The sequence below is a fragment of the Colobus angolensis genome, unplaced genomic scaffold, assembly GCF_000951035.1.
Source record: "Colobus angolensis palliatus isolate OR3802 unplaced genomic scaffold, Cang.pa_1.0 Scaffold183, whole genome shotgun sequence".
Classification (NCBI taxonomy): Eukaryota; Metazoa; Chordata; class Mammalia; order Primates; family Cercopithecidae; genus Colobus; species Colobus angolensis.
In genome coordinates this window covers 2,273,227-2,285,913 of record NW_012114966.1, presented here as the reverse complement: position 1 = coordinate 2,285,913, position 12,687 = coordinate 2,273,227, and the positions used below count along the sequence as shown (strand labels likewise).

The 12,687-nt window shown below is 43.5% G+C and overlaps 1 protein-coding gene across 12 annotated transcripts in view; it reads left to right on the top strand.

Moving 5' to 3' along the window:
• Window positions 1-12,687, top strand: part of FGF1 (fibroblast growth factor 1 (acidic)) — a 107,948-nt gene that overhangs the window by 53,866 nt on the left and 41,395 nt on the right. Inside the window, exon 1 of one of the 12 annotated variants that reach the window (XM_011939739.1) lies at window positions 1,917-2,106. The exons of the other annotated variants lie outside the window; for them this stretch is intronic. The gene's annotated coding sequence lies outside the window, so the exon portion shown is untranslated. Of the gene's footprint in view, window positions 1-1,916; window positions 2,107-12,687 lie in introns of those variants that run through there. 12 annotated transcript variants of the gene reach the window in all.

The following is a 12,687-nucleotide window of genomic DNA, read 5'->3' as shown; positions in this document are numbered from 1 at the left end:
TTTGAGACCAGCCTGATGGGCATGGTGAAACCTGGTCTCAACTAAAAATACAAAAAGTAGCTGGGCGTGAGGGCACTTGCCTGTAATCCCAGCTACTCGGGAGGCTGAGGCAGGAGAATCGCTTGAACTCAGGAGGCGGAATTTGCAGTGAGCTGAGATCGCACACCACTGCACTCCAGTCTGGGGAACAGAGCAAGACTCCGTCTCAAAAAAAAAAAAATTAGCCCAGCATGGTGGCAGGCACCTGCAATCCCAGTTACTTGGGAGGCAGAGGCAGCAGAGGTTGCAGTGAGCCGAAATCGCACCACTGCACTCCAGCCTGGGTGACAGTAAAATTCTTTCTGAAAAAAAAAAAAGAAAAAAGTAAAGGAGAGAAAGACAAGATAGAAATGAGCAGTGACTGGAGGGAGGCTGGGCTGTGGCCTGAGCTCAGGAGGGTATGGAAGCTGAGTGAGATTAACACAAAAATAAAACAGAAAGGATGGAGGAGTAATGGAGGTCGTTGGAGGAAGTTGGTAAAAGAACAACACTGTCAGTGACAGAAGCTGTCACCCTACTGAATGTTGATTACATGCCAGGCATTGTGATAAGGATCTGCAGGGATTGTCTTTCTTACTTATCCCAATGACTCTGTAGTAGCTACTATTATTTTACTCATTTTACAGATGAGGAACTTGAGGATCAGAGAGGTTAGAGGGCTTGCTTGGAGTCACAGAGCTAGTAACTAGTACAGCTGGGATTGGAACCCAGGTCAGTTGGATGCCAAAGCCCAGGTTCTTACCCACTCCTTCTACCACCTTCCAATATTGACTCAGGCGCATTTCCTCCCACCATGCCTGCTGTAGGCTGAGGAATGCAGTGTCTCCCAGCACCCCAAAGAGTGAGGTGCTTGGTGAATGAGCTAATTCGGAGGTGTAGCTCAAAAGCCCTGCTATGACTGAGCCGTCTGCCAGGGCTGTGAGTGCTCAGAGCAGAGACGTTCATTCGCCATCAGGGGATACTCACTCCATTGTGCAGGGCCCCACCTAAATGTTTTTTTATTGCCTGCCCTTCACCATGAGTAATGCCACTTTCCATTTTAAGCTGGGAGCTTCAGGAGATGACTGCATTACAAGCCAGGGTTTAAAGCTAAGAGCTGCCTGGGGAATTACTCACCCACTTCAAGACGCGGCCCACAATGCATCCTCCCACTCAGGATGCTGCTGGAAGACCTTCTTCCTTGCCAAAGCCTAAAAGAAATCTGATTTCCCCTGGAATCCGACTAGGAATGGTGCCAGAATATCAGAAAGCTGGCGAGTTAACTGGTTCTCCAAGTGGAGCTACCGTGCTTGTTTCTGGTCTTCTCATGTGTGCTAAGGTTTTGTTGCTTGTTCATTCATTTGGCATTTGCTAAAGGCCTACTATGTGCCATGCACTCTGCCCATGATGGAGAGACTATCACAAGCTAAACAGCTTTAGTCCTTGCCCTCAGGCAGCTAACAGTCTAGGGGTGTGGGGATAAACAGATAATTATAGGAAAATGTCATAACAGAATATGCTAAATCATATGACATGCGTGCTCAGGGAGTTTTGGAAACCAACAGCCAGAGGATTTACACTAAGGTAGGTATGAAGGATGAGGAGGAGCTGGCTCGGTTTCTTAATTGGAAGCAACCAAAACTGACTCTAGAAGGAGAGTTCAGAGAACCTGGGGTTGCTCCCAGAGTCACTGGGAAGGTGAGGTGGCCCCAAATCATACTGTAGGAATGGTCCAGCCAGACCAAGATGTACGTGTGTATGTGTGTGGTGGGGAATGAGGGGGCGGGTGTAACTTTCAAATACATGGGGTGGGGACTCAGATGCTGGGCAGTCAAAAATGATGACAAATTTCCAGGACAGCAGGTAGAATTAGGGAAGGTGTGGAGGAGAAGGCTGTCTCAGAATGACCTAAGATATTCTGAGTCAGAGAAAACAAAGGGAACAGCTTAAAGAGAGCACCAACTCAGTGAGGCAACCAGGCAGTGAGGCCGGCTGGCCAGGCTTTTGGGGGGATTCCTTAGTGAGTGAGTTCACTGCTCAAAGAAAGGCTTTGCCACTTCTGCAGGGAAGCCAGCCACGGGCCAGCAGGTAAGTATGTTTTAAAGCTTTCCTTTTTTGTTTTAGGGCTGCTGGAGACAGTGTGGAAGGCCACGGTTCTCACTACAAGCCTTGAGATTACAGAGCCTAGCTAAGTCGGAAAAATGTTGTCTGCGTGAGAATTGGAAAAGATGTTTGGGAGAAGCCAATAGGATAATGCTAATAGCCAACCTTTATTGCTTGTGCTAACATGAGCTTACATGCATTATTTCATTTCATACTCATAACAAGCCTATCAGTTTAGATGAACAGACTGAGGCACAGGGATTTTAAATGACTTGGCTAAGATCCCATGGTTAGCAAATTGTGGAGCTGGGATGCAAATGTAGATCTGTTTTACTATAACTAAGAGTCTGTTGACAGAAAACATGAAAAAGTGAGGGCCAGATGAAGAAGAATGTTATGTGCATAATAGGCGATCGGAAGGAAGCCTAATTCCTTAGCGATCACCTCTCTCATGGGTACAATTTTGAAACTTTAAGGTCAGCTATTGCTCCCTACCGAGAAATTTTCAGATAGAATCCAAAAGGGAAAAGCCCTGTTTTCGTAGAGGGAGGCTTGAGTAAGGAACTTTAGGCAGTAACTCAGGGTATTGCCTCCTGGGTTGCAGCAAGAGGTATATATAGCATTTTAAAATTGATTTTGTTAGAATAATAATTTCTCTGACTATACAAATAATACATGCTCCTTGTAGAAAATTAGGAAAAAAAACAGAAAAACATAAAGAAGAAAACAAAAATCAACTGTACTCTTACCACCCAGGAATGACTTCTGTCATATTTTGGGCTATGTGTTTGTGTGTATAATTTGTAGTCTCTTTTTCCGATGCATATACGCTGATACTGTCTTTTAAATTCCAGTTCTTTATATCTTCGATAATTGTTATGACCTTGATTTAGCCCCTTCCTCAAGGGAGAATTATAACATTTAATTTTGCAAATCTGTTGATATGCAGTACAAGCTTGTTTGTTGAAATGAGGAGGCAGAAGCCATGGAGCCTCCAGGGCTGCGTTGGATATAGTGTATGTGCAAGTGCCTAGTTCTTTAAGAAAAACTTGGCTTTTCCTTATTTGTTAATATTTCTAGCTGGTAAGCATTGCCTAAAGAAATGCTTAGCATAATGACTAACCTAATCAGGCAACCATATATTTATTAGGAGAGATTTATTCCATACTCTACCTTATGCATGGCATTCATTAATGTTGTGTACACAGACACACACACAAACAGAAAAGCAGTTTCTAGGACTCAGCTCCAAGTGGAGTCTGCCCTGATCCCACTTCCCCTTCACTGGTCTACAGGATCCCAGCTCTTCCCATCTCCCAGCCAAACATATTTCAAAAAGCCACAGTCCAACACACAGAGCTCTTTGGCTCTCTCAGGCAGGAGTGCAGCAAGGCCTTAACAGACCTCAGTGAGTGTCTCCTCTGGGAGCCCATGTGGCTCAAGTCAGCACAAAGCCAGATTTATTTGGTGGCTGCTGTTGTCCACTCTTGGCATACTGTATGCCACCCATTCTTGTCCTTTACCCAGATCATCAAGACAAAGTCCTACCAGTTCAGAAGCCCTGTGTGTTCCCTCTTCATATCTTGACATCTGCTTTGTGTTGAGAGTCAGTGGCCAGTCAAGTGCTTGCATGATGCAGCTGGATTTGCTGATGCAAACAAAGTTGCTGGCATGTGAGTTTTCTGACCCTGAAAAGGCCCTACAGAACTATCCCCTCAGGCCTTGATCAGGACATTACGCCCAGGCCAAGGGGACAAGGAAAATAAACTTGAGTGTACTTCATAAGTGACAGCCAAGAGGGAACCAAAGCACCTAGTCTTCTCTTCCCTTCCTGTCTCCATGTAATCTTTTCTTCCTGGGCCATTCCTGGTCCTGGAAGTGAGGTCACTGCTGAGAGCATCCATCTGGTGACCCAGGAAGCCAAGGGTCAGCTGGCTCCTCTGACAGTGGTGGATGCCTTAATGTGCTCCTCCTAGAAGAGGGCTCTTTTTAACTCTTGCTTTTCTGCTTTGTTTTCCCATGCTTCATTTGATTTTCTTTTTACTTACAAAAGCAAGCAGTTAATTTATGTGTCTATTTCAGAGGCTAATCATCTCCAGTGCCACCTTCAGATCCATTTTTTAGCTCCATGAGATTCATAAGATTCTCTACGTATTCCATTTGTAAACCGAAACTGAATAATAATTCGGATGCCTAAAATACCTCTTAGCCCTGGGAGTGACCGAATTTCTCAAATCTGTTTTATCATCTGTAAAAATAGAATCATAAGATTCTCTTTACGTACTGCATTTGTAAACCGAAACTGAATAATAATTCGGATGCCTAAAATACCTCTTAGCCCTGGGAGCTACTTAATTTCTCAAGATCGCAGTTTTATAATCTGTAAAAATGGAAATAACACCATTTATACCGTGGTGCTGTTATAATAAATCATGAGATAAAGTACTCAATAATATAGTACAAATAAATTAGATTCAATTCATTACAATATGTTTTTATAACAAATTTACCTTTACAACAAGTGATACTGGTTTTTCATTTTCATTATTGATATCAATTTCCATTTAAAATGAATTTCAGCTTAAACTGAAAATATTTCAAAATACTAATTGAATAAAAAATACATTCTAGCTGTATATATTTAGATTATTCAAGACAAAAACATTCTGAATATATAGAAAATTAAGCCCTGCAGAAAAAGGAAATGACAAACACAAGAAGACAAGAAACCCTAACTGAACCCTAAATCAACCAGCTAATCAGACAGCAGAAATCTCAGCTCAAACAAGGACCAAGAGTTGGAGGAAGCATGCAAAATAATTCTCAATGGCTTTTTAATCACTAAGACCAAAACAGCAAAATAGGCAGTTAGTCCTCATTGCCCCATCTTCTTTTTGTGACCCTCACAACTTCTTTTGTTATCCTGGCCAATCTCCACTGGAAAGTCTCAAAGCATTCAACATTCTCCATTAGAAGAACCACCTAAGTGTGGGGTCTCTATACTCCCAAACTATCTTTCCCTTCCCTGCAATCAAAACTCTTCTTTTTGTAATACGTATGTCTCCAAAGTGTTATCCAGAAATCCTAGTATTCAGTTGAATAAACACCAATAGATATTCACAGAGCATCTACCAAGTGTACGGAGAGAGTACATGTCTATGGGAGAAGGGAGTGCACAAGATCCAATCCCTGCCTTCGAGGAGTTGAAGATTCCCAAGGGAGGCCAAACAGAGGATGCAAATAGCTCTAATTACAGGGTAGAATACAGTGACTGCCACAAACAGCTACAGCCAATATGCACAGGATGTCATAGGAGGAAATGACTTTTGGCTTGGTGGGGATGAGGACAGGTTCAGATGGAGGCAGCATTGGTTCTCCGAGAAGCATTTGACTTTAAAAAGATTGTATTAACTCTTGTGCCCTACCCCTTAATTGGTGGATTATTTCGAGTCTCTTGCCTATTCTTGGATAACAGCTGGAAGAAGGTACCACATCCTGCTGTTTCTTCTCTGAGACAGGCCATCTCCCTGCTCATGAGTATCACAAGCCCACAAGACAGGCTTAGGTGCATGTGGCTCTGTGCACAATCCTGACCCCACCTGGCAAAGGCCTCAGCTCCAATGCTGCTTCCTCAGAGAGACCCCCCGACCATACTCCACCTCCTGGTGCACTCTCCCCTCCAGCCCCCATGGGCTCCTTTCTACCAGGAGATACGGGGATTAGCACCATTTTAGATTTTCTTAGTTAGCTGTTCACTTTTTAAAAATTTAATATCTCCCCCTATAGGAATAAAAATTGACAAGGAAAGCAGGGTCTTTGCTTTTCTCGTTTACCCCTGTGTTCCCAGTGCCTGATAAATCACAGTATGTAATACATATTTGTTGAACAAATTAATGAATAATAGTCTAATTCAGTCTCTTCTCAAGTTTCTTCCTCTCTCTGGTTTGTTTTTATGAAGAGGGGTCCAGGGTTTTAGAAAATATATATGATTCATTTCAAAGTGATTCAATCAAAAATACTCAAACTTGGGTTCAGTATGGCAATTGACAAATTAGCAGAGTTTAACAGACTTTGGTTTGTGAGGAGACTTGAGCCATTAGGCATCTTTTCAGGTAAACTGATATGCCACACTAGATGGGACAGATCATCATTTATCCCTCCCACCATCCTTTCTCTCAACAAACATTTTTTTCCAGCTTTATTAAGGTATTATTGACAAATAAAAGTTGCACATATTTAGGGAATATGATGTGATGTTTTGATCATGTGTACATTGTGAAATGATTACTATGATCAAGCTAGTTAACGTATCCATCACCTTGCATCATTATCATTTTGTGTGTGCATGGTGAAAACATGTCAGATCTACCCTCTTGGCAATCTTCAAGTATACCACACATTATTGACCACGGTCACCATGCTGTACAATAGATCTCTAGAACCTATTCATTTTGTCTAACTGAATCTTTGTACCCTTTAACCAACATCTCCTCATTTCCACTCCCCTCTCCCCAGTCCCTGGCAACCACCGTTCTACTCTCTACTTCAATGAGTCTGACTTCTTTTAGATTCCACATATAAGTGAGATCATGCGGTATTTGTCTTTCTGTGTCTGGTTTATTTCACTTAGCATCATGTCCTCTAGGTTCATCCGTGTTGTCACAAATGACGGGATTTTCCTCTTTTTATGGATGAATAGTATTCCACTCTCTGTATATACACATTTTCTTTACCCATTCATCTGTAAATGGACACTTAAGTTGATTCCATATCTTGGCTATTATGAATAATGTAGCAATGCACACAGGAGTGCAGGTATCTATTTGAGATACTGATTACAATTCCTTTGAATATATACCCAATAGAGGGATTGCTGGATCATGTGGTAGTTCTATTTTTATTTTTTTGAGGAACTTCCATAGTGTTTTCCATAATGGCTGTACCAATTTTTACTTCCACAATAGTGCACGAGGGTTTCCCTTTCTCCACATCCTCACCAATACTTGTTATCTTTTGTCTTTTTGATATTAGCTATTCTAACATGCATGAGGTGGTATCTCATTGTAGTTTTAATTTGTGTTTCCCCAATGATTAGCAATGTTGAGCATTTTTACCTATACCTGTTGGCCATTTGTATGTCTTCTTTTGAGAATTATCTGTTCAGGTCCTTTACCGATTTTTAATGGGATTGCTTTCTTACTGTTGAGTTGTTTGGGTTCCTTATATATTCTGGATATTAACACCTTATCAGATGTGTTTGCAAATATTTTCTCCCATTGCATATGTTTTCTCTTCACTCTGTTTTCTTTGCTGCCCAGAAACTTTTTAGTTTGATGCAATTCCATTGAACTATTTTTGCTTTCATTGTCTGTGTTTTTGGAATCATATCCAAAAAATGATTACCCAGACCAGTGCCAAGAAGCTTCCTCCTATGCTTTCTTCTAGCAGATTTACAAACTCCGGTCTTACATGTGAGACTTCAATTCATTTTGAGTTGATCTTTGTCCTTTGTGTGAGTCAACACATATTTATTAAGCACATATTATGTGCCAGGCTTGTGCTAGACATGGGATAAAAAGCTGAGCAAGACAGGGGTTCTGCCCTAATGAAGCAAAGTCCAAGGAAACATTCAAATAACTAGCATGAAGCCTCCGGGGTGAAGTCTGAGGGAGAAGGAGGAATATCCTGGGGGTTGTGACAGGTGGAGGTGGTGGCGATGTCGGCAAAGAGAGGTCCATGCCAACGGAAAAGCAAGTTCAAAGGCTCAAAGTGAGAGTAAGCGTGGCACATTTGAGAACTAAAAGGAGTTCACTCTTGTTTGAGGCCACTGATGGTTCAAAGCTAGGGAACTCTTGGGCCATCTGTCTTTACTCAGTACAAAGACCAGGAGAGCTTGGGGGCAGAGTGAATCACCAGCTGTCCTCAGGAAATGATTGGAATGAAAGCTCTGCCGGCTTTGTTCACTGCCATGCTTTGTGCACTGTCTGAGGATGGAGCCAGAACATAGTAGATTCTTAATGACCATTTGCTGATCAGATGAATGAAGCCCCCACAGACGGTCTCAGCTTTCTCCTGTAGCATCACCAAGTCCCACAGAGTCATAAGACCGGAAGGCATCTTGAGAGCCAGCTGGTGCAGCCTTTCCCCTCCAGGCTCTGTCCTGCCCTTAAACCTCCCACAAATGGCACTGTTTTGTAGATGTTATAAACTACAGTAGCATGACTTGTAAATTGGGTTCTTGAGATCATACTCACACCAAGGGAGAGACAATGTGTCACCTGGTGAGTCCAGGGCAGGGTGCAGAAGAGCAGGGATGACAGTCCTGGATGCCAGGCTGCATGGCAGGCAGCAAGGGAGCTCTGGCTCCCAGCACTGTTTGTCAGCTATTAAGACGCCATAGTGCTTCTCTTCCAAATCTGCCTCTGAAGGCCAATGACCGCCACATTCTCAAAGCAATACATCTCATTTGGAAATCCTTATATTCCTGGTATCCTTGGTGTTGGGATTTTAAAATTCGAGTTGAGTTCATCTCCCAGTACCATGCCCTGGCTAAATGCCACTGTCTCTCCCAGAGAAGGCCACTGGGCTGACATACTCAAGGCCAATGACCGCCACATTCTCAAAGTAATACATCTCATTTGGAAATCCTTATATTCCTGGTATCCTTGGTGTTGGGATTTTAAAATTCGAGTTGAGTTCATCTCCCAGTACCATGCCCTGGCTAAATGCCACTGTCTCTCCCAGAGAAGGCCACTGGGCTGACATACTCAAGGTGTCCTGGCTGGAAAGCTGTGAGCAGTGGACACAGCATTTGGCCCATACCCACACATACCACTTGATCTGAGGTCCCATGACCTCTTACTTGGGCAAATGCAGCTGATTTCCTTGCCTTTCCTCCAATTCATCACTCAGCAGCCAGAGTGACATTTTAAAAATGCAAATCTGATAACATCACATCCCAGCCTGAGTATTCCATAGTCTCCCACAGCCCTTCAGACACATGCTTATAGAACCCTGTGCGGCCTGTCCCTTCCAGCTTCTCCAGCCACAGCCCTCTCCCCTCATCCATAATGGACTCTGTTCAGTTCCCCCAAGTAAAACTTGCTCTTTTTGGACTCATGACCTTTGCACATACTTTTACCTGCAACCTCCCTCTCTCTACTTACTAGTAATGGAAATATCCCTTCCTCTAAGAAGTCTTCTGAAGTCTCCCAGGCCCTGTAGGTTGCTTATTACCTGGCTCTCAGGGAGACCTGGACTTTGCCACTATAATACTCAGTCCATTCAAAATCCCTTGCATGGGGAAAGGTCTTCCCCACTGGAATTCAAACTTCAAGAGCGCCTCTCCGTGTCTGCCTTGTTATTCACGATATTCCTTATGTCTGGCACATGGTAGGTACTCATTGAATATGTGTCAAGTGAATGAATGAGTCCTCCGATTGTTAAAAAGCTGGGAACAACTTTACCAAATAGAATAAGAGGCAGAGACAAACTGAAACATAACAGGACCTCACGGTAATCCTGAGCCACCTCCCTTCCTCACCCTAAAGGCCTGATGTCATCATATGATGGGCTTGTGTGTTGTGATTAGGTCCCAGTTCTTGAGATCCGGTTTCTGGCTCAGTTCAGAGAAAGCTGGGCCCTCCGATTAGGCACCGTCATGATCAGCAAAGCAGAACCGTGGAGCAAATCAGACACGGTGCAGATGCATTGGTGTACCTGCTAGTGGCCCGTGCCTCTCGTCTCACTGCAGAGGCAGAAAATCCGGTCCCAGCATCACACAGCAAAACAGAGCAAGAAGGAGGGGGAGTCTTCACTTATGTTGCCTCACCCTCTGTTTTATTTTCTTCCCCCCAGCAGCAACAAACAATAATTCAGTAAAGGAAATACGAGTAATGGAAAGAAAGAGAAAAAAATAAACATATCAAAATGGGCAGTGTCCCCAGGGCCACTGCTTTTAAAGAAAACAAAAGAGTAGATTTGGAGATATTTCGGTGGCTTTGCTAAAAAGAGAAGAATCATCAAGCCTTCCCTTCCTTTCTAGGCTGCACTGCTTTCCTCTATCTTGATGCAGAAAAAATATCACCCAGACTAGGGAGTCTCACATCAGAACCCCCAGTGGAGTCTTGCTGAACATGTGGGTGCCAGCCCTGACTCAGTCTACCAAATTAGAACCCTCTGTTGGGGGAACCTATGTGATTCCCATGCAGGTGGGCCCTATTGTGGGGAAGAAAGCTCAGGGTGGGAGTGCCATGGTATGTCTTGTGCCTTGTAACACAAGATGCAGGCAGCTTGGGTAAGAAGCTCAGGTCTGTAACTGGGAATTCCAGCGTCAGGCACTGCAAACCTCCTTTAAAATAAAGCACCATAAGCTTGACTTCGGATATGCAGAAAAATGAAGATTGTTTATTTCACCTTCTGTGGAAAGGGCGGGGGGCATATTCTATTCATTTTATTCACTTAAGTCAACACTGACTGAGCTGCTCCCATAGGGAAGGGCCTGTGCCAGGTACAATAGAAAGGTGATGATGGCAATGGATTTGAGCAAGATGAAGATAATGGTAACTCATATTTTCTGAGACGTTAGTCTGTGCCAGGTGTTTTACATGCATTATCTCATTTAATCCTCCCAGCACCCTATGAGGTACTATTACCATCCCCATTCTGTGGACAAGAAAACTGAAGAAAAATGAGGCACAGGGAAGTGGAGTGACTTGCACAAAGTCACCCAGCAAGTTAGTGCAGAGCCACAGGAGGAGTCAGGTCTCCCGGACTCTGGAGTCTAGTCTCAACCATTACAGTGTAAGTCTTCCTTAAGACATTCAGTCTCTGCCTTTCTAATACTTAAATTAAGTGGAAAAGGTACAAGAAAATCAAAAGAACTCCAAATTATACAGTTTTATGCAACAATGAACAATCGACCTAGTGACATCTGGTGAGTCTTATCCTGTTCTGGCTAATTACTCAGCCTGACTATTGGTTAGTCTTTGTTACAAGGAGTTGTGGGGAAAAAAAAAAAAAAAAAAGCAATAACCAAAGCAACTATTTTCCCTCCTCTGTGGAAGGGTGGAGTCAGCACATTTTTAGAGAAAGTCAAACAGTCCCATTATTCACAAGAGTGCAGGAGCCAGGAGTTCGGCAGTCCAAACTGGGGAGGGAGGCTTCACTATTTTGTGAACTCCCAAAGGATGAAAGACATTAATAATACTATTTGTGGTGAGCTTATCATATGCTGCATACTGCACTATTACTTCTACATGTTATTATCGAATTTGATTTTTGCAACTCTTTGAGTGAGTACTATTCAGATGAGGAACCAGACTCAGAGAAGCTAGCAACTGGCCTATGGTCACACATCTGCTCAGTGTCAAGGGGTCTGAATTCCAGCCAGCTTCTTACCCAGAATCTAGGCTGTCTCTTATTTTAAATACAAAGATACTGTTTGGAATGCTAAGTGAGCAAGAATTCACAACTGTCTGCCATTTTTAACTTGGCTGTGCCAAGCCTCACTTCAATCTGGGAGACTGGCTGGATTCTTACTTCAGCAAGTATTACTTCAATACACTATGTTCTGTGCCAGGCACAAAAGCCCTGCATTTAATAAGTGGGAGATGTGGTCACAATGGATAAAAGGAACACACATAAAACACTTAGAGGTTTGATTTCACTAGAGGGAGGTCTTGATTCAACCGAGTCATCAGTGCCTGGAGACTCACGGAGGAGCTAAGCTTTGAACAGATGCCAGGAGTGGAGGACTGGTCAGAAGTCAGGGGATGAGCTTCGAACAGAAGTTGGAGCTGAGACATCTCTGATGATGGTGTAGCAAAGCAGTAAAGTGGCCCCAAAGAGTCAAAGGTAAAAGGCAACTCCGAAGTTGCTTTCAGCCAATGCTGCAGTGGGCATTCTGTTCCCCGTGAGCCTGGGGCATGCTGGACTCCAGCAAGAGTCACAGGCCCACACTGCTGGAAGAGTGTCCCTCAGGTAGGGCACATGCACAAAAATAGGTGCAGGGAAATTCCATGAATGCTGCTGAGGAAGTTTAGGCAAAGGAAGCAAGCCTCTTCTTTTACGAGGGGATTCTGACACTAAAGTCAGCAGATCTAAAACTTTCACATTAATTTCTCCTTTACCTTAAAGAGCAGACATATACATCAGAAAGGAAGTAGAGAGAATTCAAGGAGTAAAAATTGAACTCAAGCCTACAACAGGTACAGACGTTCGGAAACGTCTGAGTAAAAACCTTAACAAAATGCATGTGCTTTCCCCCAGTAATTCCATTTCCATAAATTCTTCCTAAGGAAGTAATGGGATAGCTGGCAAAGATGACTACAGCAGTTTTGCTTATAATAGTGATAACGAGTAAACGACCTATCCCAGTACTTCGGGAGGCCGAGGTGGGTGGATCACGAGGTCAAAAAATCGAGACCATCCTGGCCAAGATGGTGAAACCCTGTCTCTACTAAAAATACAGAAAATTAGCCAGGTGTGGTGGTGGGCACCTGTAGTCCCAGCTACTCGGGAGGCTGAGGCAGGAGAATCACTTGAACCTGGGAGGTGGAGGTTGCA